This window comes from Lissotriton vulgaris, chromosome 1_1 (genome assembly GCF_964263255.1).
Source record: "Lissotriton vulgaris chromosome 1_1, aLisVul1.2, whole genome shotgun sequence".
Taxonomy (NCBI): domain Eukaryota; kingdom Metazoa; phylum Chordata; class Amphibia; order Caudata; family Salamandridae; genus Lissotriton; species Lissotriton vulgaris.
Genome location: NC_141685.1, coordinates 1,625,262,419 through 1,625,289,336, shown reverse-complemented (window position 1 = coordinate 1,625,289,336; position 26,918 = coordinate 1,625,262,419). Strand labels below are relative to the sequence as shown.

General features: G+C 46.7%; 1 protein-coding gene across 1 annotated transcript in view; it reads left to right on the top strand.

Annotated features, from left to right (window-relative positions):
* Window positions 1–26,918, top strand: part of NCAPH2 (non-SMC condensin II complex subunit H2) — a 266,518-nt gene that overhangs the window by 199,464 nt on the left and 40,136 nt on the right. The gene's annotated exons all lie outside the window — the stretch shown is intronic.

Genomic DNA, 26,918 nt, shown 5'->3' with positions numbered 1-26,918 from the left:
TTAGGTATGTCAGGAACATTTGTTGTGCAAGTTGCTTTACTCCTATAAGTGAATTTCTTTGTACCTCATCGCTGGCCTTCTATAATTTGGTAGCAAATTGCTATCTATGGGTATGTTTTGATTCCTCTCTGCAACAAATCTACATACTCCTCTCCAAATACACATTTGAAATGTCACTAATCTTTTTCCCCCAGAGGCTGGCCAGTATTTCTCATTCTGCAGGTATGCTTCAACTCCTTTTGTTTCAAATTTAGAACACTGTGCTCTACAAGAGCATATCAGTAAGAGTGAAGCCCCTATTCCTTCTATCCCCACCATTTCAGTTTCCATTTCTGTGACCTGCCATTTACCTCTGCTTAAATTTGCCTTTAGCCTGACTGTTAATCCGGTTTGGATCTTGCACTCAAGAATATGGTTTGATTTAAAAAACAAAGCCATGTACAAGATCCCAAAAAACAAGTTCTCAAGAATTCTAAAAAGTTTCCTAATCGACGAGTACACCAAAAACCTTCTTAAACATGCAATATTCTTCTATTTTTATTTGTCAATTTACTATATACATCGTACATTTGGATGTAACTCCACTCAAAAAGAGTAAAGTAAAGAAGAAGAAAAAACTGCCCTGAACAAGAACTTTGCACACTGATAAAACCACCCTCTGCTTCTTTAAGAATCTTCTAAGCTACACTAATTCTCCACTAATCCTTTTAGGTTCCGGAGTAGCATGCTACTCGCAAATAAAGTGCTTTGAAGCCTCGTCACGGATAGTAAGTGCTCCATTACACTATTCCAACATTCCTGAAAGCAAGACAGAAGCCCATTTTTTTCACTGTGAGGAAGATTCAGGATACAGCTCTGCTTTTACAGAGCCTTTTTTTGGCTGAAGACAACAGATTCTAATGGATTTTCTGGCGGCACTCTATGGCCAAGAGTGTTGGGGTTCTTTTTAGACTTTTGTCTGAGGAAAAAAACAATTTTGTCTATGTGTTTTTCCTTGTGGACTTTCATCTCCCTGCTGTCTAAAGCCAATATGCTAGTTTTTTGGGTGGTTAAATGTCCCACTTGTGGAGGGAAGAGGTCTAGGAATGATGACCATCATGTTTATGTGGCCTGTCTTTTTGACTTTCGCCTCCATCAACAATTGTGATAGGTGGTGATTCGTCAGCATTTTGTATCAACCCGAGCGCTATTTTCCTATTGTCAGGCCCACTGGAACATCATGTGTAGTTGGGGCTTTCTCAGTTCCAAGAGTTTTAGCATACCCAGGTTCGACATTGAGAGATATTTGGATGGGGGCTCCATGCAGTCCAGCGTTTCTCTGGTCTTGACTAGATCTGGATCAATTGCAAAGTCTCACCCTTGAAAGAGGAACAGACAGCCTATACCATCTCCTTTAACACCCGGAGACACCATGCAATCAACTGAGGATGAGTATCACCCTCTGCCTTGTTGTGGATATAAGCTCCTTGCAAAAGGTTCCCCCTTCTGTGCAACTGTTCACTTCAATGGAGAGGTGTTGAATCTGAAGTAGCAGGAAGGCAAACTGGATTTTTTTCCTATTTTAGATTCAAATATTTTTCTGGATCTGGCTGCCTTTTTATCACGGAAACTTTGGCAAATGCCAGACCTAGTAGAACCAAAAGGTTATATGATCTCTCCATTAGACTGACCTGGCCGCTCAGGTAGAGGCCTAGCTAAAATTTGTAAAGACCATCTGAACTGCACATTGAAGCAGATATCTAACCTGCCAAACGAGGTATGCGAAGCAGCGCAATTTAGACCCCAGCCTCAAGCTAAGGCCAGTCTGGCGGACCTCCTGATCTATAGCCCACCAGGTCCTTGGGTGAGGTTCCTCTCCATTTGTGGACATATCTTGGAACCATTCATCACACACCCCAACATTACCATTTTAGGTGACTTCAACTAACCCTCTGGAGGATTCCTCCAATACAGGCTGTGTGTTTTTGTGCAGAGCAAAGTGAAGAATCGACATGGCACACGTCCGTGTGTCCCATGCCTACAACCCACTGCCCTGGCATAGATCAGTCACCCTTCTAGCTGGGTGCACTATATCAGTGGTGAAGGTACAGGTGCATGAGCCCTGTACCCCTACAGTGTCTAATTCCATTCTTAGACATTGTGAGTGCAGTGCTGCCATTAAGAGTATATGGTGGCAGAGTGGGCTAAAGAACGGTGATGGATTAAACCCAGATCTTTTGACTGGGTGTGTGTTTGATTGATTCAGATGCTCCGTCCATCACCACCCCCTTTTGTACCGCTTTTGGCCGCCATAAGTGTGGCAGGGTATGCTCAGACGTGAGTCCTTTGCTCACTTTGCCACTGGATTCAAGCAAGCCGGGCTGAAGACGGCTGGAATGCCAGAAACCGGTCCTCGGAAGCTTGTTTCTGGTCCAGGGAAGACATGGCTTGGCAGTTCGGGCTGGACTGTTCCCATGAGGCACAGGGTCAGACTGATTTGCATATAGCCATGTCGAACTGGGGTGGCAGAGTGGGTTAAAGAACGGTGATGGATTAAACCAAGATCTTTTGACTGGGTGTGAGTGTTTGATTGATTCAGATGCTCCGTCCATCACCACCCCCTTTTGTACCGATTAAAAACTCCACAGCACCATAATGGCTAGACTGAAGGTGGGAGGTTTGGTATCAAACTTCTCAGCACATTAAACCCACACTGATGACGTGGGACTTAATGAAAAATGCACACAGAGGGCATCTTAGAGATTCCCCTAAAAACTAACCTACCACTAGTGTCCAGGCTGAGTGGCTGCTTTCAGCTGCCACCACCAGACATGTTTCTGGACCCCTGGGTCGAGAGCCTGCTGCTCTCTAGAGCCTGAAACAATGCACATCCTGGGACGAGGTGCCAAGCCTCCTCCCCCAGGATGGGCAGGGTTCATGAAGGGGACGTTTCAACGGCTTGCTGCCTTTGTGACCTTCCCCACTGGTTCTGACCCCCACTTTGGGAGGGAAAAACAAGTGAGGAAGAGAAGTGTGCACACCTCTGCCAACTCCACCCCTCAGGTGGGGGAGGCGAGGTGAAGCACAACTCTCAGTCCACTCCATCTTGAAGATGGAGGGACTCGGCCAACGAGGCCTTGAATTGGGTGTGTTTCCTCACTGGCAGCCAGTGCAAGGCTTTGATTTGGGCAGAGATGGATTCGGACCTAGGTGTGCGAGTAAGTAATCTAGCAGCTGCGTTCTGTAAAACCTGCAGTTTATTTAGGGATCCCTCATGTATCTTCAAATAAAGACTGTTGCAATAATCCAGTCTCTGCATAATCAGAGCAGTGACAACTGTTTTTTTGAACCGCTTTGGGGAGTAATGGCAAAAAATGTTTGCAAGGTTTTAGAATATATGTGGTAGTGGAGACTACTTTATTAACCTGGTCCCTGCAGCTCAATTTCTCATCAATCAAGAAACCCAGGTTTTCCACTTTCCCAACTGGCGTGGGAAGCTGGTCCAGGTCTACTGGCCAGCAATCTGGTGTCCAGAGATTTGGGTTGTTTCCAAACAAAACCACCTCTGTTTTGCTGGAGTTGAGTTTCAAACAATTTTGGGCCATTAAACCCCCCACGGCACTCATACAATTTTGCAACCTCAAAGAAGTAGTCTGCGTGCCGCCTGGAAGAAGGTTCACCACTATTTGGGTATCATCAGCATATGAGGTTAGTGTGAACCCAAATGATTCAATAACGGGTGCCAGCGAGGAGACATAAACATTAAAAGGGGTCGGGCTCAAAGATAAACCCTGCGGAACACAAGGCAGAAAGAATGATTTAGCTTCGAATTCCACTTGGGCTACTGTTTGTACTCTTTCAGTTAAGAATAATTTGAGAAGTTTCCAGGCCGAGCCCTTCACTCCTATCTCTTGCAACCTCTGGCTCCGGCCGGACACTGTGAATCCGTACCACCTGCACCCTCCGTCCACGGCCAAACCTACAGTGCCTGACCAACCCCAACTTACCTCTCGGAGTGGTGGTCGCACCCAGAAGACCTTAGTCACCAAGCCTGCAGTGCCTTTGCAAACCGGAAGTTCCCCGTTGCAAACAGGGCGCCCGACGTCGAAACAGCACCCTGCATCCGGGCGCCCTAGTGCTGCTGAGGGTGCACTTTTTGGTGCTACTTTATTTCCCTAATTGCCCTGAGCTAAAGTCCAAGAGCTTTGCCCCCACAACCAAGTGGCCTGCTCGTCAGCAGCAACCTACCGGAGCTCTGGCTCTGTATATACTACACTTTGGTGTAGTATATACAGAGCCAGCTTCCTACAAAGTGGCCTCAACCTTACAGGAATTGGGAGTTCGAGGCATGTGGGCTGCTGAATTCATATCTGTGCATAGATCGCCGCCTAGTGTTGGGTCCGGATGATTGCACATTGTTGTCCTGGAAGAGTCTTCGAAGTATCACGAGATAGGTGGCTCCTCCCCTGGACTACAGTGCGCATGGGCATCGCCTCCATCCCCAGATTGTTTTTTTCCGCCATTGGGTTCGGATGTGTTTCGGTTCCCTCTGTCGGAATCGATAGTTGTTTAACTTTCCTTACTTGAGACCAAAAGGTCTTTAGGTTTAGCGTCGGTATTGTCCATCGTTCGGGTTTGTTTATTCCTCAGCTCCGAACTCTTGCTGCCCTTCCGCGTGCTGTCGACGCGGACGGGCCTACACGACGCTCCAGACTACTTATCATGGAACGAACTCCGTTTAAGAGGTGCCCGGTGTGCACCTCAAAGTATTCACACCTCGACGTGCACCCAGTGTGCAACAAGTGTTTGTCGCCGGACCACGATGAGGCCAGGTGTATGGCCTGCTCGAAGTTCCGGTGTAAGAAGACTCTCAAGCTTCGTCGGGCCGCTAGACTCCAGGCCCAGTTATCAGCGCCCCCGCCAGACAACATCTTCGAGGAAGACGTTAATGACGACACCGTCTTACAAGTTTCGGACTCCAGCCCGGCGTCAGAGGATGAAAACTACGACGCGGGGGACCAGGAGTTTGAGGAAGTCATCGGAGAGGTAGGGGACGACGACGGGGCCATTGCCACCGTGGAGGATAGCTCAGAGGAGGAGCATCCTCAGACTGACTCAGGGGTCAATCCCCATTATACGGCCCAGGTCGAGGGATCGCCTTCGGGCCTTACCCAAGACCTCAATACTCGTCCCACGGCCCCGCCTCCGGGCCCGGCCACGGACATTGGTGATGCGCCACTCCCGGTAAAGAAACCGAAAGTGAAACCGTCAGGGTCCACACCAATGGTATCGAAACCGAAAGTGAAAGTCGCACTGGTGGGACAGAAGGATCCTGAGGCCTCAGCGCCTAAAAGGTCCAAAATGGCCGCCGACATCAAGAGCCAAGCCAAGATGGCCGACCCAAAGACACCGGTGTCGAAGGCGAAGACGACCGACGCGGCCGCGTCGGCGCCGAAGATGGTCGAGGTCGATGACCCGAAAAAAGCCTCGAAGAAGCGTCAAGACGACCCCAAAGCTCTGGCTGCGCCGATTCCGGTCGTCAAGGCCAAGGGTGGTGATGTGTCGGCTCCGAAGACCATGCCCTTGATCGCCGACCCTATTCCGGACTCGGGGGAATCGCTCGGGCCGGGCCAGCCCTCCCCGTCCTTAACCAAGAAGGTCACGGAATCCCTTCAACGTATTCGGAAGGACGCATTGGCTCCCGAACCGAAGGATGTGGTGCCGAAGCCTCCACAGAAACCGGCAAAGGCGCAGGCGCCGATCCGCTTCACGCTGCCGCCGAAGACGACGCCGAAGGCTTTTGCTCCAGGACAGGGGGCCGGGGTGCCCTTGAAGCTGGTGTCGACGCCTAAAGCGTCATTGGTAGTGCCGAAGCCTCGGCTCCAGCCACTCGCGGACGAGGAGCGTCGAGAGGTTGTCATCGACGCCAACACAGGCAAACTCTCTCTCCTTAAAAGGAAGATCACCCCGGAGCCAGTGTTAGAACACTTTCGTATTCCACTCAAAAAGAAGTTGGACTCTGCGGGTACTTCTGCCCCTATGGAGCCTGCATCTCCACAAAATCTAGAACGCTCACCAACTCATTCCAACGCTGGGGAAGGTGACGGAGATGAGGAGGACGAGTACAATTATCCAGCGTACTCGGATCCAGAGGAGGTCAATGAACCTTGGTCTGCTGGAGGCGACCCTGAGGACCCTCAGTCAGGTCACGAACCGCAGCTTTTTGCAGCGAAAACTTCTCCAACAGAGGACTCTGCAGCCTTCAACGCTCTAATTGAGAGAGCTGCGGCTAATCATGATGTCGACCTCCATGCGGACCCAGTGGATGTCGATTTTCTGTTTGACACTTTCTCAGTGGCTGAAAAGTCGGTCAAGACATTGCCTATGCTCAAGGGAGTGCTGAAGCACGCGCCAGAGGTTTTCAGGGAGCCCACTCGGGCGCGAGTCATCAATCCTCGTATTGACAAGAAATACAAGGCAGCGCCCACTGATCCAACGTACATCAAGGGACACTTGCCACTGGATTCTTTGGTTGTATCCAACGCACGCAAGCGGGCAAACTCGCAGACCACGGGTGATGCTCCTCCCCCAGACAAAGAATCGAAAATCTTTGAAGCCTCAGGAAAACGTATTGCTGCGCAGGCAGCTAATATTTGGCGCATTTCAAACACGCAGGCCTTACTTGCACGCTACGATAGGGCGCACTACGACACCCTAGAAACACTTCTGCAGCACTTACCTGATCAGTACAAAGAGGGAGCTGAAATGTTAATTCAGGAGGGGAAGCTAATCACCAATGCTTCCATTAAGTGTGCACTGGACGTGGCTGATACTGCCTCCAGGGCTATAAACACTAGCGTGTTACTGCGTAGGCATGCATGGCTTAGAATATCAGGCTTCAAACCAGACATACAGAAACCATCTTAAATCAAACAGTTAATCCAGACCACCTGTTTGGCCCTGAAGTGGACGCAACCCTTGAAAAAATGAAAAAAGACACGGACACTGCCAAGTCTATGGGGGCCCTCCAGTCCCAGCAGTTTCGGGGTGGTTCCTTTCGCCGCTCCAATAACAGAGGCACCTCAAGGGGTCAGGCATCGCAATCCACGCAGTACTATAAAAGCAACACCCAGACCTCATACACCAACAAGGGTAGAGGTGGTTACAGGGGCAACAACGTCAAAGGCAGGGGACGTGGAAACAACAGCTCCAGGTCCTCCACCACCAACAAACAGTGACGCCTTGTCACTGCCCCCCGACCACACAACACCGGTCGGGGGGAGACTCCAGCAGTTCCTGCCCGCGTGGAAATCCATCACCACGGACAGGTGGGTCAAATCTCTTATCCAGTACGGTTACTGTCTGGAACTTACTTCCACTCCACCAAACATACCTCCAAAAAACCATCCTATGTCCGGCGAGCACTTGCACTTGTTGCAGCAGGAGGTCATAGTCATGCTGCAAAAAGGGGCAATAGAGCTCGTGCCACTGCAAGAAAGGGGAACAGGAGTTTACTCTCTGTACTTTCTAATCCCCAAAAAGGACGGATCCCTCAGGCCCATCCTGGACCTCAGGCCCCTCAACTGGTACATTCTGTCAGAACACTTCCATATGCTCACGTTGCAGCAGGTTCTCCCTCTGCTTCAGCAAGGGGACTTCCTGGCTACGCTGGATCTCAAGGATGCATACTTTCACATTCCCCTGCATCCTTCACACAGGAAGTACCTCAGATTCACAATTCAAGACCAGCACTACCAGTTCAGGGTTCTGCCTTTCGGGGTCACCACAGCGCCAAGAGTTTTTACAAAGTGCCTGGCGACTGTGGCGGCGCATCTACGGCGCCAGAACATCCACGTTTATCCCTATCTGGACGACTGGCTCATTCAGGCAAAGTCAGAACAGCAGTGCGCTGACCACGTGTCCCGCACCATTCATCTCCTGCACGATCTGGGATTCTCGCTGAATTACCCAAAATCCCATCTCCAACCCGCCCATATACGGCAGTATCTGGGCGCGACAATAGACACTCTGGCAGCCACTGCGCAGCCAAATTCAGTGAGAATCGCCAGTATTCAGCCGCTGATCCAACAATTCAGACCTCAGCACTCGCTTCCAGCGAAGGTGTTCATGCAGTTGATAGGCATGATGGCCTCCTGCATCTCCATCGTCCCGCACGCGAGGTTACATATGCGTCCGCTCCAGGAGTGCCTAGCACGTCAGTGGACTCAGGCTCACGGGCAACTAACAGACCTAGTGTTGGTGAGCGGTCGGGCGTACAACTCTCTGCATTGGTGGAATCCACAAAACCTTTGCAAGGGCCGACCGTTCCAGGAGCCTGTGCCACAGATTATCCTGATGACGGACGCTTCTCTCCAAGGATGGGGAGCGCATGTACTCCACTACACAGTGCAGGGACTATGGACACTACAGCAAAGGAAGATGCACATCAATGTATTGGAACTGATGGCGATCTTCATGGCCTTAAAGGCATTCAAAGTACATCTGTGCAACAAGGTCGTGTTGATCCGGACGGACAACATGACGGCCATGTACTACATTCAGAAGCAGGGAGGCACACACTCTCCGCAGCTGTCTCATCTGGCTCAGAGCATGTGGAAGTGGGCCATTCAGAGGAACATCTTCCTCATGGCGGAGCATCTCCCAGGCAAGGACAATCAGATGGCGGACCTGCTCAGCAGGCACAGCCACCAAATGCACGAGTGGGAGATACATCCATCAGTACTCCAACCGTACTTCCAAAGGTGGGGTCATCCAGAGATAGACCTGTTCGCCACAAGGGAGAACGCAAAATGCCAAAGCTTCGCCGCCAGGTTCCCACACCCGCAATCACAGGGCAATGCGATGTGGATGAACTGGTCAGGCAGATTTGCGTACGCTTTTCCCCCAGCACCTCTGATACCGCTGGTGGCACGCAAGCTCAGGCAGCACTCGATGACTCTCATCCTGGTTGCTCCAACGTGGGCTCGCCAGCCATGGTACACCACGTTTCTGGAACTTTCCGTGGTACCGCATCAAAGGCTTCATCTCACACCCAGCCTTCTGACGCAGAGCCATGGCGACATTCAGCACCCAGATCCGCAACAGCTCAACCTGGCGATCTGGCTCCTGAAGTCCTAGAGTTTGGCTACCTCAATCTTCCCCCCGATTGCATGGACATCATTCGGGAGGCAAGGAAGCCCACGACTAGAGCATGTTATGCGGCTAAATGGAAGCGGTTTGTCGTTTATTGTGTAAACCACGACATTGACCCGCTGGATGCTTCCATTCAGAACATCATTTGTTACCTGTTCCATCTGTACCAATGCAATTTGGCGTATTCTTCCATCCGCATTCACCTGTCTGCAATGGCCGCATACCTCCAGAATAGGCAACACCTATCACTTTTCAAGGTTCCTGCTATCAAGGCATTTCTGGAAGGACTCAAAAGGGTCATTCCACCACGGACACCACCAGCTCCGGAATGGAACCTCAATGTGGTTCTTACAAGGCTGATGGGTCCTCCCTTTGAGCCACTGCACTCTTGTGAGCTTCAGTTTCTGACTTGGAAGGTGGCTTTCTTAGTAGCAATTACATCGCTACGGAGGGTTAGTGAGTTACAGGCACTCACCATCCAAGAACCTTTTTTCCAAGTACATGCTAACAGGGTGGTGCTCCGCACTAACCCTAAATTTCTACCCAAGGTTGTATCTCAATTCCACATAAACCAGACAATTGAGTTGCCAGTGTTTTTTCAAAACCCTGAATCGCTGGCGGAGCGGATGCTCCACACCCTCGACGTTAAAAGAGCGTTAATGTACTACATTGACAGGACAAAGGATTTTCGAAAGACCAAGCAACTTTTCGTTGCATTTGCCTCACACCACAAGGGTAACGCTATTTCCAAAGCTGGTATTGCTAGGTGGATCGTGAAATGCATTCAGGTCTGTTACGCTAAGGCTAAACGCACTCTCACAATTCCACCAAGAGCCCACTCCACCAGAAAGTTGGGGGCCTCTATGGCTTTCCTTGGGAACATTCCCTTAGAGGATATTTGTAGAGCAGCCACATGGTCTACCACACATACTTTTACTAAACATTGCTGTGTAGACGTGCACTCTAAACAGCAGGCAGCTGTTGGTCAGGCTGTTCTCAAAACACTTTTTCAAACTGCTGCAGCTGGCACGGGCGGCCGCCAATGATAGGAGGACTGCTATGTACTCTATGCACAGATATGAATTCAGCAGCCCACATGCCTCGAACTGCAAATGCTACTTACCAGTATGCATCTGTTCTTGGCATGTAGGGCTGCTGACATTCATATCGCCCGCCCTCCTCCCCGGCCCCTGTAGCAGCTGCAGTATTCATATTTATATATGTTCATAGCATGGGCATCACTCACATAGTTCACTCCATCTCGGCCAATGGCTAAAAACAATCTGGGGATGGAGGCGATGCCCATGCGCACTGTAGTCCAGGGGAGGAGCCACCTATCTCGTGATACTTCGAAGACTCTTCCAGGACAACAATGTGCAATCATCCGGACCCAACACTAGGCGGCGATCTATGCACAGATATGAATGTCAGCAGCCCTACATGCCAAGAACAGATGCATACTGGTAAGTAGCATTTGCATAACATTATCCCATAAGAGCTTCAATTAGCTCTCAGTACCTCTACAGTAGATTTAGATTTCAACTCTGACCCTCCGGCAGAAGCTGTTACCAACTGGCTCAAGACTGACTTAAATAAGGTAGTACCTATGTGGGTCAACTGCCCCAACAGGAGGAAAGAGTCAGCCATATGGTTCCCCACCTAACTCCGAGAACTGAGGAAGCTCTGTCTCCGGCAGGAGAGAAAATGGTGCAAAAAACATAGACATCAATGAGAAAGATAAGCCTAGATCCTTACTAGCCACATATAAGTTGGCGATTGTTGAGGTTAAATTTACCTATTTCACATTGAAAATCGGGTTAGCAAGAACTCCACCAATTAACATTTTTGTTAACCCCTTGGACGCTCATGACGAGCTCAGCTCGTCATGATGTACACCTCCATACACTCATGACGAGCTGAGCTCGTCATGAACAATGGGAATCAAGAAATGTCAGCATTGACGATGAATCTCCTAAGCATTGATGTGGTTAAAAAGCTTATCTAGTCCCCTAGGAAGCAACAGGTCAATGCTTCCCAAGCCTTCTGTGAAACCCTAGCTATGTTTTCAGGGATAAAATTCTCAATATATACTCAGAATTTAACCTTTTTGAGACACAGAAAGAGATGCACCTCGCTCGGCATATATCCCCTGCAGCCTTTTTGTTGTGGCCCTTCCTGCCAATCACAGCATACCAGGTCAAAGAGACTGAGTATTAAGTTAGGATCTCCCACTTGTCTGTGCCACCCCAAAACTCTGCACTTAGTCCCTAACCCAGTAACTGAAGTTTTGGAAAAGATTTTCAACCACATCCTGTTAGCTGGGGTGTTACCTGAGCGCTGGTAGGAGACTTCTATCATACCACTTTCTTAAAAACCTAACATAGATCCCAACAAGCTGATGAACTATGGTCCAATCTCATTACCCCTGCAAAAATTCTCGAGAAACATCTGAGCAAAGAGATTCATTTCCGATCTTGACCATCTGGCCCATTCTCCGAATGGGCCACAGCATAGAGTTGGCACTTATTGCTGCCACTGACTCTATGTGAATGAAGGTGGATCAGGGCGCTCCTGCTCTCCTGGTCCTTTTTTGACCTATCGGCAGCTTTCAACATGTCTCACTCTCAAGCTTTGTCACACAGCTACAACACATAGGCGTGGGCACAAAGGGGCTAGAACTGCTGAACTCTTTTCTTTTTGGGCTTCAGATTACAAGTTGTGGTGATTTTAGAGCGAAGGCCTGCAACCTACCACGTGGGGTACCGCAGGGCTCCTCTCTCAGCCCCACACTCTTTAACTTCTATGTCTCTCCCTTAGCAGCCCTAGTGAGATCCTTTGGATTCCAGGTAATATCATAAAAGTTGACGACACACACATTATCATGTCCTTCACTGACAGCCTACCTGAGACTGCTGAGGAGTTTACAGTTTACATTACTAGTGTGAGTAGTTGGATGAAGCATAACTTTCTGAAGGTTAATGCTGGTAAGACCGACGTCATAGTCTTCAGAGCCCAACCCTCTATCTGCTCAGAGCGTTGGTGGCCGGATTTGTGTGGGTCCCACCCTATTCCTGCCAATTTGATTTTAATATGCCTATATATATATTTCTTTTATTATAAAAGTTCAACCACAACAATAAGGCAAGTCCGTAACCATTTTACAATACTGTTAATTGTTAAAAGATTATGTGGATGAGCAATTTTTGCAGAAAAGGAAATATAAAACACTAGCTCATGCCTAAGAGTGCCTATATTTACTAATTTGGCCAAAACTGCATTTTTATAAAAACCACTTGCAATTGCATATCTGTCGCATTAAAGCATTGCCTCAGTGCTAGTGAAAGTGATTTAAAGTTGGGACGCCTGAAAGATTTAAGTAAAATTTGAGATTACTCTGTTAAGTCATGACAACAACAAATAAAATGGCAATGACTACTTCCAAAGGTGGCAAAAACAGCAGTTTGTGCATCAAGTAGGCCAAATCTCAGTCTTGTATGATCGTGTTTTGTTCTAAGCAGGAGTGCTGCCAGCAAGTTAAGTTGTAATTTGTTTTGGCTATATGGGATCAATAACGTGACAACGTGCTTTATCCAAGAACCTGAGGAGCTGTCTAGAGTAAATGAAATAAACACTTGTTTTCTCATTATAGACTTAAAATGGCTCCTTGATGTTGATAGGTCCCAAAAGTAGAAAGAAGATTGTTGAATGATTCAGTCATAGGATTAAGGTGAAATTGTTTTATTTGGTTGCAGGACCTAACTTCAGACCATATTCTAGATCTCCGTCAGCCTTACTGCGCTGTCTTGCAAATTATACCAGAAATTTAGTATGCATCCTGCTTGGTGTGCAGTCTGATTTGTCAGATTGAATTGCACACAAAGAATTTGGACGTGAGAAGAAGTCGAAGGAAGATGGAAAAGCCATCTCAACAGATTGCAATGTTCTATTTCTCATCGCCTGATCAATGATACTGAAACAACTTTGCAGACATATCTTAGTGCCAGCATGAATTTGTCATGAATTACGTACAGTAAAGACTTCAAAGACTGACCTGATAAATTATTTGCTAGTTTTAAAAGGGCAAATGTCAGAGTGCATGCTTTGAGTTTAATTTCCTCTTTTTGTTTTGGAAGGATCCATTATTATAAATGCAAATCAAACTGTGCTGTTGCAATTCCATCACGGGCCATAGATCATCTGGTTCTTTTTAACTCTGCCCCCTCCACTTATAGATTTTTTCTTTCACTTTTACACAGTAGTCCTTTTCCCTCATCTATTTCCTCAGAGGGCAAGAGGAGCTGGCGGGATGCTTGACTTCACCAGCAGCGTGCAGTGTCACTCTTGGCTATGAGAAGGCCTATCCTAGCCAGTGCACACATTGTTCTTGAGTCCTCCCAGCTGTCCATTATAACCAGTAGTGCAATTTTAGAGTCTAGGTGATTGCCTTTTGTGACCTTTGCAATGAAATTGTAGTTTTGAATCCAATAATCTTGCATTTGAGGGGACTACCATATTTTGTGATAGAAAGAGCTGACCGATATAAGCAGGGTTCGCAGATTTGCCCAATTCCATTCTCTCTCTGGACTGTAAAAATTGCTATTAAAGTAACTGAGTTGGATCTCTCTGAGTTTAGAAGAGATGTCTAGCCTCTTGCCACTCATCTTCAGCTAATTCTTTCAGGTCCTGCTCCTGCATGGCTCGTCTTACTCCATTCATCTGGTGCATTCAGAATCATTGACCTACATATCTTATGCTTTGAAGACCAAAAGGCTTCATTGTCAATTTAGGTTCCAGCAGGTTAAAGTCTAGGACCTCATTCAAAATATCTTCAGGTAGATCTAGAGCGTGGCGTAGCTGCAAATAATGAAAGAGCAGATTCTTGCCCAGCTCAAATTCTTCCAGTAGCTGTTTGAATGACTTAATTTATTCATGAACCCAGTCATGACCCAAACTTGTTATCCCGATCAGGTCCCAAGCCCCGAAGCTTCACAACCCGTGCAAGCCATGACCCACACCACCGAGGGGTCTGGTTCGTAAGTCTACCATGCTACTTAGTCTCTCTCGGGCATTCCGCCACCCGAGGATCAGCAGTCTTGTGATATGTGGGAGTGGTCTTGCAGAACACCGCTGTACAACAGGTGGAAAACACGTGGTTTGTCAACAATGTCTAGTTCTGGTTTTAGTTTGATGCTATCTGTCTCTATAGAGCTGAAGTGGCAAGCTAATTCAGAATGAGGAGAACTCATTCCTAAAACGCTTGCTATGTGCCCCGGCCTCGGCTTCTACTGTGATAATCCATAGGGAAGTGGGCTTAAGACATGTCGAGGATCTAACAGCCTTGCGCCCATTGGCCCTATGGCGATCAATTTGGTCAAAGACTGAAACTAAATTTACTCAGGACGTGATAACTGACTGTTTAAGGCTCGACCACTGCTCACGCATACCATGGCTTGGCCATATTAAATACTGGTTTAAAACATTGTATGAAATCGATGCCTTTCATGAACCTGAGTTGGTGGCCTGTGTATCAAAAAAAGAGCTTGCAGCATCCTTTGTAAAACACATGGAAAATATTAGATCTATCGAATGCATGAGACAAAAAACTTTTATCCTTTTCCAGGAGTATAGCGTCAGCGAAGGCTTTCAACCATATTTAACATCCGTTACAAAAAGCTCACACCATTTTGTATTAACTCACTTTCGCCTGGGCATTGTACATCATTTAGTGGCATTCCCCCTGATCAACCAGCATAGAACCTCTCCTTGCCCTCGTGATGGGGTATCTATACAGAGTAGTTGTTGTTATATGTTGTTCTGCAAATTTTATACTTCCATGAGGAAATATTATTTAAAACCCATCTTTTTATCCAATAAACTACGATGCACTAAGACAGCTATGCAGGTATTGTTTAATCTGCAGAGTCCAGATATATGTTTCTGCAAGCCAACATATATTTTAAAATGTCTATCTGTACGGAAATCGATGATTTTATGACCAAACTGAACTAAATGTCTTATATTATCATAACAGTGAAAGACAATAACCTTCCCTGCCACATTATGTGGCTAGTGCATTAGTGTTACCATGAATTCTAGATCTGTGTTTTAAGTTTACTTATTCTGGGCGTATTACTGTAATAGTGACTCTGTATTCTAATCTTTTTAACTTGAGTCTCAATCCCCATGCATTTTAATCATTGCCAGTTTTTTTCTTTTGCACATAAACTAAAAAATGGCTATTGCACTTTCCGAATGCTAACTTTGCACATATTTTCCATTTAGTGGTAGCATGTACCACTTTATAGCAAATTTTGCACATGCTTTATAAAAACTGCACTTTATTAGGTACTTAAACTAGTGACATTATGAATTTTAGATTTGTGCTTTAAGTTTATTCTCATTCTGGGCGCATTATTGCAACAGTGATTTTGCTTCTTAAACCTTTTTAACCTGTGTTTTAATTCCTATGTATCTTATTATTGCTAGTCTTGCATACAAACTAAAAGCTGACTATTGCACCTTCTGAATGCTAATTTTGCACAAGTTCTATTAATTGTTAGTATGCGTCACTTTATGCACATTTTACACATGCATTATAAAGATAAAATTGTATTTTATCACGTATTTGCATTCGAAGATTTAGGAAATTGCTGTTGTTATTCATATTCATGGGCTGAATATATTTTGTGTATGTACTATTTTATGCTTTGATGGGTTTTTTTTTGGTATATGGTCATATACTTATATATACCGAATAAAGCATTTTGAATCTGAATCTATAGAGCTAGTCATTTATCGTCTTTAGTAGAGATGGATATTGGCAACACCAAAGCTGCTGTTGTAAGGGGACTGTGTGCTTTTCCTTCTCCTTGTCTTACCCCTTTTTTTCTGATGTGGGAGAGTGCCCTGTTCCTAGCCAATGCCTTGAATGTTCTCCCAGGATCACTAGGAACGAAACCAAAAAAGAACTTTGTTGGACCTAATCCTCCATCACTACACAGATGAAAGCTTGCTGGGTGCATTATCCCTCATTCAACTTTATTTGAGGGACCATATTGAAACCTCACTCTGGACAATGCACCTGCAACTCCACTGGGTAGTGATTATACAGCCCCCTGGGCCGTATTCACAGACCAAGGGTAATGATAAGTTCTGTGGTCAGTACAAATAGTCCGAACGTGAGGAGCATCTGTCACCCAGGTGCCATTGTCACTAGGGTGGGTGAAATTCCGAGTTTAACTCTGTGGAGTTATATAAAAACTCCTTGAGATTCTGTGACATTTCACCAGAAAGTGGAAAATATGCATGTTACGCTGCAGTTTAGCATCAGTAGTGCATGCAGTGCAGAAAAAGCAGAGCAAATGGCACCACATAGTGCGCAAGAGCACATGGCCATAGGAGATCATTTTGCTGCCGGCTTTACTAGAGCTGCAGCAAATCTACTTGAGAAGCAGCCCTCCAACCACCTCCGTTAGAAAATGGTGCTAGGGGACGCCAAATCTCACACATGCTTGAATTTCTGGAGCCTCGTGGGAAAAAATTCTGCCACGTTGCAATTGGTGGAATTTGACTGGAAATCAAAGTTACAAGAGTAACGTTAAGTCTCCAAATTCCCTGGACGTAATGAAGCATTTTGCCTACCTCTAATTATCCCCAGACATCCCCTCAGTCCCAGTGACACTGACCCCCTAGAAACTGCAGATGTTTTTCTAGTGGGGGAGGGGCTATCCACATCAAGTGTTACGCACATAGTTGTATGAAGTCTCCCCTCCCACCATTGTCATCCCCAGGGGGTGTCTAGTTGTCTGTTGGAGACTGCTTGGAGCATGCTATTAGTGATTGTAGCAGTGGTATATATATGCTGCAGATTAATGAGGACAACTCCTCAAGTATCCCAGTTCTAATTACAGATCAACAAAGGTCATCGGATTGTATCAAAGTGACCACTAATGGGAAGGTCTTGTGCAAAAGGATAGCTGCTCACCTGGATACTGAAGTGAATCAAGAATGATAAACCCTATTGTAGCAGTGTCTCCCCTAAAAAAGCAACACCTGGTGCCCAGGAGGTGTGACTCCTGTAATAAGAGACTATCAAGATTGTTTCTTAACGTATATCTTTACTGCACCTCTTTTAATTTTGTTCTAGTGTCCGTTAACCTTCCACGCCATAACCCAATATTGCTTTTGTGTACTATTTGCTGCAGACAGTGTTACCTTTCGTGTCGTCATCCGGTCTTTGATGTCAATACCTACAACATGTAACCAAACTATATCTAATGATTTACTGCCCCCCTCCCCACAATCTCCTCACGCCATACTTTCTACAGAGAAGCAGGTCACCCTAACTGTAAGCTATAAGCTAACTGTAAGCTATAAATCTTGGTACAAGAAAGTGAGCTGGCCTCACAGCATTCCCAGCTGTTATACCTCATAATGAGATACAAAACCACCAGCTTAACAGGTATTTGTTGACACACTTGATCTTGACCCCAAATACCGGTTAATATGAGTCTCGAAGCTTTGCTACCCCATCTGTAACTGTTGATTTAGTAGCAGATTCTTCTCTGCTCCCCTCTGGCAATTCCACTTCCGCCGTGTTGGTGAGCTGCTGTTTTGATCTTCGATCATGAAGGCATCCTTCTGTCAAGGTCCCCTCCTTCATTCATGTCCAGACCTGATCTTGGTGCTTGAAACAGTGTTATCTTTCCTTTCTGAATCATTTTTAATTTGGCAGGGTACAGGAACATGTACTCAATTTTATGAAATTTCTGCTTCACCAGCCCAAAGGTTTTCCTCTGCTTCTGCACAAGTCTGGTATAGTCTGTACACATTCCTAGTTTGTGGGTGCTTTGTGTTATTTCCCCAATTTCCCTCAAGGTTTCTAGGCTCAAGTCTCTGTAGTTAAGAAAACGGATAATCATAGGTCCTGGTTGGCTGCTTTTGCATGAGAGCATGTTGGGCCGCATGTTGGGCCCACTCAATCCAGAAGCAGGCTGACATCTTGTCTGCAAGCAGGAAACTTCATAGCCTCATTTCTAAGACTCCTTAGGGTCACATTCCTTCTAACCCCTCTGGGAGTCCCACAAATCAAAGGTTATTGCAACTTGAGTGGCCCTCCTCATCTTCAACCCTGGCAGCCAGCTCACCTGTCGGAAAATTGGTTACATCACATTTAATTTACTTGTAAATCCCTTGTAAAGTGGTAAATCATATACCATGGACCTGTAAATCAAATGCTACTAGTGGTCCTGCAGCACTTATTGTGCCACTCACTCAAGTAGCCCTGTAAACCTATCAGGACTGCCACTGTGAGTGTGTGTGTGTGGTCAGTTTTACTGCCACTACGACTTGACGTTTAAACCCTTTGCCAAGCCTTAATATCCCCTTTTATTACACACAAATCACCCCTAAGGTAGGCACTAGGTAGCCCATAGGGTAGACTGCTATGTAAGTAAAATGTAGGACATGTACTTTCAAGTCTTGCATGTCCTGGTAGTGTCAAACAGCTACATTTGTGTTTCACTACTGAGAGGTCTACTCCTCTCATAGGTTCACATTGGGAATTCCTTAATATACTTTTAGGCTGTAATCCCTGATTAGAAATGAGTAACTGTGTCAAGTTTTATATCTTTAGAATGGTAATGACAAATCCTCTTCACTGGTAAAGTATTTTACATCATTATTTTAGAAATGCCACTTTTAGAAACTGGACATTTCTCTGCTCTTGCAGCTCTGTGTGGCTGCAGACTGTCTCCAATACATGTATGTGGTGTGTGACAACTACTCTTCCCTCTAGACGGCCACAAACACAGGAAGGTTAATTGTGTCTGAGTATTCATCTGCATTCTGATGGCTTTTCCTGGAAAGGAGGGGCTAACACTTACACCTAAATAGGCAGTGCCCTGTCCTCACACAAAGGGCTGATTACCCCGGCTGACAGTCTGGTGCCAGGGCTGGGAAGAAAGGGCTTCTATGCACGTCAAAGACCCTTCCGTGAAGTCACCCCAACTTCAAAGGCACAACTGGGTATAAGTAGTGGTGCGCTGACCCCACCAAATCAGACACTTGTTGCCTAGTACTGGACTTTTTCAGAAGAATTGGTGTACATCAAAATGATCTCCAAGGGCGTGTTAGCTTGCCTCCTGCTTCTTGAGACTCCTGGATATCAAAGTCTCTACACCTGCTCCTGTGCGTGGTTCACTGGAAAAATTGGCGCACCTCTAGTCTGCATGGAGCAGTACTGGCGCATCTACCCTGTTGCGGGAGTAGAATTGGTGCATAATTCTCAGAAACAACGCATTCCCTTGAGAGCCCGATGCATTGGAATCGTGCCCCCCCACCGCAGCATTGTGGAGAGATAGACGCATCCCCTCAACTGCCTGGAGAAACCCGGTGCATCACACTTTGGAACCAACGTATCTCAGCTCGGTGCTTTGTCTTCAGAACTGACCCATCGCCACCACTACGTGGGGAAAACTGATGCATCACCTCTACTACGTGCTCGACATCGACACATCACTCTTCTACACCCCACATTTTGCTGTTGCGACCAGGATCATGGTACTGTGTTCACCAGGCCCGCAAGGCTCTTGTCCCCTGCCTGCGATCTATTGTGGTTGGCCTGAACTGTTGACTTTGCCCCGGTCCAGTGCAACCAGAAAACCTCCTTTGAAGCTTATTGCTTCTAAGCGCTAGAACTCTTTTTACTCTTTAAAAATTAATAACTCCACTTATACTAATTGGATTTCTGTAGTTTTGGTCTTGATGTTTTTTTTAAATTGTCTATTTTTCTAAACCAGTGTGGAGTCTTTTTGTGGTGTTATCATTGGGTGTGTGTGTGTGTGTGTTGTGTGTTTTGCAGAAATACTTTACACTTTGCCTCTTTAGATAAGCCTGACTAGAGACGTGGTTCCTACTTGGACAGGGTGCATACCTCTGCCAACTAGAGACCCCATTTCTAACAGACGGCCAGGAACAACAGCCTGCATTACCGCTCTAACCCACTCTCAGGACATCTGGACTCCATCAAAGGTTGTGGCCTGTCTTTTTGTTTCAGCCTGTTGCCTAAGGTTTAGCCCCAGCCAGAGAAGGGTCAGCATTGTCCTTTTACCCCCGCGCTCATCACCTCCACTCCGCAAGGGTGAGTGCTGAAATAGCGCTTACGTTATGTTAGGCCTCCAAATGGCAGACATCCTGCCTGGCGGACCATGTCAAGTGGAACCCGCGCCATGAGTCCATGCAGCGCTCTGATGTCACCACCTCTGCTCCACTGTCACCACCTCTGCTCCACTGTCTCCTGAAGACTTGCATCATCGATACTTAAGTTTTTTTTTTTTACTTTATTTTTGTCATTTTCAAGATATAAAACATAGTAGATACGTCATATAGTCTCATCACGTCAGGTACAATTATGGTAAATATCAAGCATCTTATCAGGATCCAGTGTTACGGGCACGAAGCAGATAGGCATCAACCACCTAGCAATTAGTCACAGACGTACATCAGCATATATAACGTTATTAGTGCACACATCATAAGTCCAACCAGTATAGCATATAAGGGACAGCAAAGTTGTTGTAGAAGAAGTTGTTAACGTCTCTCATTCTTAAGGTATCTCTAGTTCAGTTATGTCTGTTCATCATGTCTATATCGAGGGGCAGTGTAGTCACATATCTTCTCTCATACCTACTCATCTGGGGTTTCTCTTCCTGTCGGTGTCCCCTGTTGCAACATATAGGCCTGCAAGGGCCCCCAGATATCCTTAGGTCTGGACGCAAGCGGTTGAGTTTCTGCATAAATCTTACCCTGTTCCTGACAGTATAGCATGTCCTTCAACCATTCCTTGAACTTTGGGGCCCATCCTCTCCCTCATCTACAGATAAGTCGTCTCTTAGCTAGTAATAAAGCAACATCCAGGAATTTTCTGTAAGTTCTAGGTATCTGCGCAGTGTAGCCCAGCAACAATGTCAAGGGGTCTTTGGTAAGGGTAGTGTCTAACATTAATGCCAATGCGTTATGAATCAGTTCCCAATATTGTTCTACTTGAGGGCATTCCCAAGATAGATGGAAAAAGCCCGCTCCAGGTCGCTTGCATCACTCACAACAGTCATTGTCCGCCAGATTAAACCTATATTTGCTCGCTGGAGTGTAGTATATCCTATGCAGGAACTTACAGTGTATAATTTTAAAGCGACAACTAGATGTAATGTTCCCTGTGATAGCGCAACAGTAGTCCCATTGGTCATCAGTCACCTCTCTAGATCTTCACTCCAGTGCCCTCTGGACGATCCTGATCTCTCTGGTGTATGTGCCCGCATGCTGCTATAAATTTGTGACACTAAATGCGCCCCATCAACGCTCCTTTGTGCAGTGGCCCCACACATTCCGGTTCCTTTGGGTAGTCTGGAATCAATGCCTTCATACCCTCCTGCAGTCTAATATAGTAGAAAACCTCCAATGGAGTGGGGCTGGTATTCCAAAAAAATAGGTCCTTTGAGCGAAATTCGCCATTCATAAATAAGTCTCCCCATGTGGTTATTTGCAGCCGTCGACACATAGTCTGAAACCCAGTTTTGCGGAATAATTCCGCCCGGGGATGATAAGTAAGGGGCATACGTGGTGCATATAGGAATGCGACACCCATGGTCCGTAAGATTCTCTGCCATGCGTCTATTGTACTGGTCACTGTGTTTAAAGGAATGTCCAATGCATGGATTGGGGCATAGACAACCCCATTCATGGGTAGATGTCTAGCAATCCAGTCTTCGGCAGCAATTTGGGGCATAAATGGGGTGGGCTTTATCCAGTGGTATAAATAGTTGGCTTGCGCACTAAGATAATACCCTTCGAAATCCGGTATGTCAAATCCACCCTTGTTATATGGCTGTGTCATAACGGCACATTTTAAGCGCGGCTGTCGGCCACCCCACACCAATCTGATCAATTCTGTTCTCAGTGTCTTAAAGAAATAAGCCCCTGGGTTGTACGGGTAGTTGAGGAAATAATACAAAAAGCGGGGTAGAATGACCATTTTAATGAGTGACACTCTGCCAGCCATCGACAGTGGAAGAGCTAACCATCTTGTAAGAGTGTCTCCCAATTTCATAATAGCCGTACCATAATTTAGCTGCAGCGTCTCCTCCCTATCTTTGGAAATCTGTATGCCTAAATATCTCAGGTCAGCGCGACACCATTCCAAGGGGAAGTCTAAGGGAAAGTCTTGCACGGCAGGAGTTAGGGGATAGAACTGCGATTTTCCCCAGTTTATCGTGACTCCTGATAGTCCGCCAAAGATCACAAATTCTCGCAATAGGGCATTTAATTTATTCTGAGGGTCAGTTACATATAACGTGACATCATTAGCGTAAAGCGACACTGATATTCTGCGTTGCAGACAGCGAAAAGCGATATCCCGATGTAACTGTCGTATTCGACATGCCAGGGGCTCTATCGCAATGGCCAAGAGGAGTGGGGACAACGGACATCCCTGCCGTGTACCCCTTGTTATGGTTAGTGGGTCCGACAGGTGCCCATTTATTAGAATTTTCGCTGTGGGCTCTGTGTATAACAGTTGCACCCAGTCAAGGAACATCTGCGGAAACCCCATCTTTCGTAACACAGTAAAGAGATATCGCCACTCCACAGTGTCAAAGCCTTTAAGGCATCTAAAAAAAAATGCAGCAAGGGGAAACTGGGGAGCTACTGTTTGTATGAGCGAAAATAGAGTGCGCAGATTGTGTGATGTCGCTCTGGTTGGGACAAAACCCAGATTGGTGCGGGAGTATGATCTTTGTCATTAGAAGGGAGAGCCGCGTAGCAAGCACTTTAGCCAATATTTTCGCATCACAATTTATTAGTGAGAACGGTCTATAGGAGTCGCAACATCTAGAGTCCTTTCCTGGCTTCAGGAGGGACGTAATGACCACTTCACGCATTGATCTGGGTAGTATTCCCACCTCCAAGGAGTCCTCAAATACTTCCTTAAGTACCGGTGCCATAATATTTATATAACACTTATAAAATTCCGCCGGTATACCGTCTAGTCCCGGGGCCTTCCCATTGCTCAGCGACATGATGGCATCCCTAATTTCGTCTAATTCCAGAGGAGCACACAGAAATTTCCTGAGTATGTCACTTAGCCAGCATAATGCCACGTCTTCCAGGAACCCGTCTAAATCTACCTCCCTGTGGATTTTGTGGTGTAAAGATGCTCATAGTGTGCTTTGAACTCAACAGCAATACTGTCATTGTCCATACAGATCTCTCCATCACAAGTTTCAATTTCCATAATAGTGTTAGTGCCTCGTGCCTTTTGTATTACTTTCGCTAACGCCCTTCCTGGCCTTTCGCCTTCACCATATCTGCGGGCAACCCAATACTTAGTTTTCACGTAGCGCCTCCTCCTCATACTCCGTTAATTTGGCCCTAAATCGCTTGTGTGCCTCTCCCCAATCTGTGCCCAGCATTTGGCCCTCTAGCTCCCTCATCTCATCCTCCAAATTATGGATTGTGCGCTGTATATCACGCAATACCCCAAAACTCTTTGCCATGCACCATCCCCTCACTGTGACCTTGAAGGCCTCCCACACTGTCGCCACATCATCAACCGTACCTTTGTTCCGAGGAAAAAAGTCTGTTATGTCAGCTTCAAGTTCTGTCCGAAATATAGGGTCCAGAAGGGCAGTAGGGTGCAGGCGCCAAGCACTTCTAGGATGACTATAGCTGGGCATCAGCAGCTTAATCAATACAGGACAGTGATCTGAATGGGTTCTAGCCAAGTGTGTAGCCATAGTTATGCCAGGAGCCATTTCTTTGGACACAAAGCAGTAATCTAGTCGCGCCCATGTGCCCGTATAAGAAGTGAAGTGTGTGCCCTCCTGTCGTGTAGGGTGTAAGTGCCTCCAGCTGTCTATCAACTCTCCCTCCTCCAGGATTCCCTTCAGCGCCTCTCTCATCTTAGGGTGATAATGCGCTTGACCATCCGCTCTGTCTACCACTGGCACCACCGCTACATTGAAGTCACCACCCCAAATAAGTTTTCTGGATCCGATATCTAGTATCTTCCCCCAGAGTAATGTAAAGAATTCTGGCGTGTCTGTATTCGGTGCGTAGCAATTAACTATGATGACTGTACTAGTGCCCAATCTCCCCCATAACATCACGTAGCGTCCGGCATTGTCTACCCGTTGCCCCAATTGTGTGAAAGAGACAGTTCGTCGCACCAGGATGGCTGTTCCTCTAGCATAGGAGGAGTAGTTGGAAAACACCCTCAGTCCTGCCCATCTATTGGCAAAAGAGGGGTTTGTGTGTGGTGATATGTGCGTCTCATGTAACATTACCACGTCAGCTCTATGCCTATCTAAGTATGCAAGCACCTGTCTGCATTTTCTAGCATCCTTAAGCCCTCTGATGTTCCAAGAAAGTATCGTGCAAGTTGATGCTGAGCGGTCACCCATCAGGAAGAAAATTGAACCATATAGTTCTTGTCAACCATATCCACAAATGGTTCTGTCCATATATTACCTGACATGTCATCACGTATCTTAACGACAAACTGGTGTGTATCATATTTTTCCCTCCGCTTCACCCCCCTACAATTGCCCCCCCAATCGAGCCACCCGCCCCAGCTCTGCCGAATGATGCAGTCTGTTCGAAGTGATCATCACCCCTAGCCCCCTCCCCCTCCCACTGAAGCATCCCAATCATGCCAGCCACATTCCTTCCCTCCCTCCCCCCTCCCTTCCCCAACCTGAACCAAACAACATTTCAATAGGGGTATACCCATGGGGTCGCACTCCAGATGGCGCAGGTGAACCTCGCCATGTTCCCAGGTACCCGCTATGTATAGCAGGACCTCGGTAGGCAAGGGTGTCCGGTGTTAAGCAATCATGCATTATACGTTCTAGACTTGCCATATATCATTTGATAACATTGAGAATGAGTGATAATCATCATGTCAACCCAGGGGTCACACATATACATTACAGTTTTCGAGGTGCAGTCCCTCTCGTGCCCAAGGCTGAGTCGTAGTTCTATACGTTTGTCAACGCCTATCTATTCCTCCCAGTTGCCTGCAGCTCACTCCACATCCGAGAGGGGTCCCTGAGTAGAATCCGTTTCTGCCGTGGATATGGTCCTTTTTTTTTCTTTCAGTTCCTTGAGGAATTTTTCCACTGATTGAGTCGTGGTTTGCATACTCTGTTTACCCCGTTGGGTATTGCGCAGCCGTGCGGGGGACAAAAGGGCGTAATCTATTTGTTCCTGTCGTAGTTTCTGTTTCACTCCATTACATTTTTTGCGTTCTTCCTGCACGCGGGCCGTGAAATCCAGGTAAATTGTGAATTGCACCCCTAAGTAGTGAAGTTGTCTTTTGTCCCTCGCCACCTTCAACACCACATCACGATTTAGATAGTTCAACAGTCTAGCAATTATGGGGCGATGTGTCGCTCCTGGGCGCGGTCGGGCCCCAGCGACCTGTGAGCTCTTTCCACTATGAATTGGGGCGATAGGGCACCTTCTTCTGTGATCGCCATAAGCATCTTCTCTACATACAGTTCAAGGCGGCCCGTGTTGGTATTTTCACGTATTCCCAGGATGCGCATGTTATTGCTCCGACTTCTGGCTTCAATATTCTCATTCTTAGCGTCTATTATTTGCATTAGTTTGTCCATTTGGGTCACAGCCATTTTGAGCTTCTCAGTGACATCTTCAGTGTCAGATATTTGTTCCCCCTCCTTGAGTCTACTGTCATGGCCCTCCAGTTTGTGGGACATGCCATCTATCCAAGTCTTTAGCGTATCCACTTTCAACGCTATGTTAGCAAATCCTTGGCGCATTTCCGTAAGTATTGTTTGCAGCTCCCTACCAGCTTCTGTGGGCGTCCCAGACAGCAAGTCCTTACCATCCGTCCCCTCCACAGGAGGTGTTTTCTTGGGGGCCCGTTTGGCCTCAAATGTGAGTTGTGATTTTTTTTTTTTTTTTAAATTGTACCTTTATTCACAAGCAAGAGATTCTTACAACAGGGCGGGTCGCCTGCAACCCAATAGGGTGGCATTCTTGTACAAATTATCACTACAAGCGATCAGCAATCATATGACACAGCCTGAATGCCGACATCCCGGAGGCTCGGCGGCGAATAATGTAAGCACAATGCATTGTCGATTTAAACTAATTCCATACATCGTTGATGTAAATGCAGTGCACAGCAAGTGTCAACAAAAAACTGAGTGTGTACGAATAGGTACCAGTGCTGACCAAGGGAGAAATAGGCACGACTCCACCCCGTATCGTAAGGGAGGAAAAGAAGGAAAGAAAAGACTAATTCCTACCCCAACTGCCCCCCCCCCACCCAAACATCGCCATCTGTGCTCCTGACCTATGTACAACCTAACTATTACTTGGTTAAACACAGCGCTGCTCAACTAAGAAATGGGAAGTTTTGTGCGCCGCCTAACGGCATGAGCAGCTCCCAGTCCAAAGCCCCACCGCCCGCCATGGTCCCACTACGGTCTCCTGGTGGCATCAGCCACACACTATCCTACATTCCCTACCCTAGCCCTACTCTATATCCTCAGGTGCAATCAGTACATCAACCTCCCCACCTTGTTCCGGTTCCTCCTCCTCCCCAGCACCGCTAACAAATGCCCGGTACAATGTCCAAAAGTTCTTGGGCCTGCTCATGGGAGGAAGTAATTCGCTATATATCTCAGACTGCGTACAGCAGTACAACATATCCTTCGCCCATCTTTTCTTTGTGGGCAACGGTCCCCTCATCCAGCAAGCAGCCA